Source organism: Hipposideros armiger, unplaced genomic scaffold, assembly GCF_001890085.2.
Source record: "Hipposideros armiger isolate ML-2016 unplaced genomic scaffold, ASM189008v1 scaffold_545, whole genome shotgun sequence".
NCBI classification, from domain to species: Eukaryota; Metazoa; Chordata; class Mammalia; order Chiroptera; family Hipposideridae; genus Hipposideros; species Hipposideros armiger.
In genome coordinates this window covers 735647-737084 of record NW_017731895.1, presented here as the reverse complement: position 1 = coordinate 737084, position 1438 = coordinate 735647, and positions in this window count along the sequence as shown.

Here is a 1438-nt window from a genome sequence, read left to right as displayed (position 1 = left end):
AAACACCCTCCAGGTGCAAGTAAAACAAGAAGTAAAACAAGTTATGCAATCAGTAAAGTCAGCCTGCATGGCTCCCAACATCTCCCCCTTTTTTATTTATTAAAGCACACCTGTGACCCCAGGTGGCAGCGAGAGACAGTGCCTGTCTTAGGCGTTTCCCTTGTAAGTGATAACCTTACCCGTAATTGGAATTTGATCATCTCAGGATCAAACCCTGTCTTAGGTTGGTTACCCCCAGAGAAATCTTACCCATCATTGACTATCCTGCCTTCGCTAAGTGTGGGGGGAGTGGAGCAAATAAACAGGCGGCCAGTCTTAAGGCATTGCCCTAAGCTTAATCTCATGGATATTGGCTTGAATCTCCAACATCCTATTAATGAAGTATTTAATGAGGATGGGGAGTAGGCACAGAACCAAACAGACACAGATGCCCAATGCAATAAACGCCATAACAGAATGGGCAATATTTGGCATAGAGGGCAAGGAGTTTCTTATCATTTCAACAAACTTAGAGGCAGCTTGAGCTGCATCAAACTGTGGAGGTAGGATCCTATAATAGCTATTAAAGCAGTAATTCGTAGAATGAGTTCTATAACTACACGTTTAGATCTGACTAAATAATTAGTAACTGTCTAAAGAACTTGCAAGCCTGGATCTTTATAACAAAGAGAGTCTAGCTTATCCAGTATGAGCAACTAGGGGTGTTATTGTACAATAAGCAATGTTACAAGATTTGTAGTAGGAGATACACAGGAACTGATAACACATTTTGTACATGAAACATTGAACAGACAATTATTATGAATTACATTAAAAATACTTTGGCGAGTAACCATAAGGAAAAACATAAGGATTGTGGAGTGTGAGGGTGCTGAGTGGATGAAGAAGAGGCTCAATCCCGAACGAAGGAGACGAGGTGGGCATCAGTGGTCTGGGGTGCTGTACTGGAGGTGGGCTCGGGTGTCGAGACACAAGGCCGGATTAGACGATCTGGAATCCAAACTGGAGTGTCCGCGCCCTGTGGAAATATACAAGCATACCCTCTCCGCTGTGTTAATAATATATCCAGTCCTTTTCAGGTACCGGTTAACAACTCCTTCCATTTTACCAAGGCCTTAGATTGGCACAGGTTAGGATTTCAATGTTTATACATAGGTGAGTGTCCTGTTGTGAGTATGTCCTTTTCTGCTTTGTCCTGCGTCCCTAGGAAGAAACATACACATTCCTTCCCCCACACAAGGACTGAATCTAGTCCTTGTTAGATAAAATGGTCCATTATAAAGACATTGTAAAGAATTTAAAAACTGTGAAAATTTGAAATTTTAAAATTTGAAAAATGGGTTTAGTTAAGGTTGGTAATTGCTACCCAAGGAATACCTATAGCCTCTTCTTTTTTTATTTATTAATTGAAATGTTAGGGATAGACGATACATGTTTT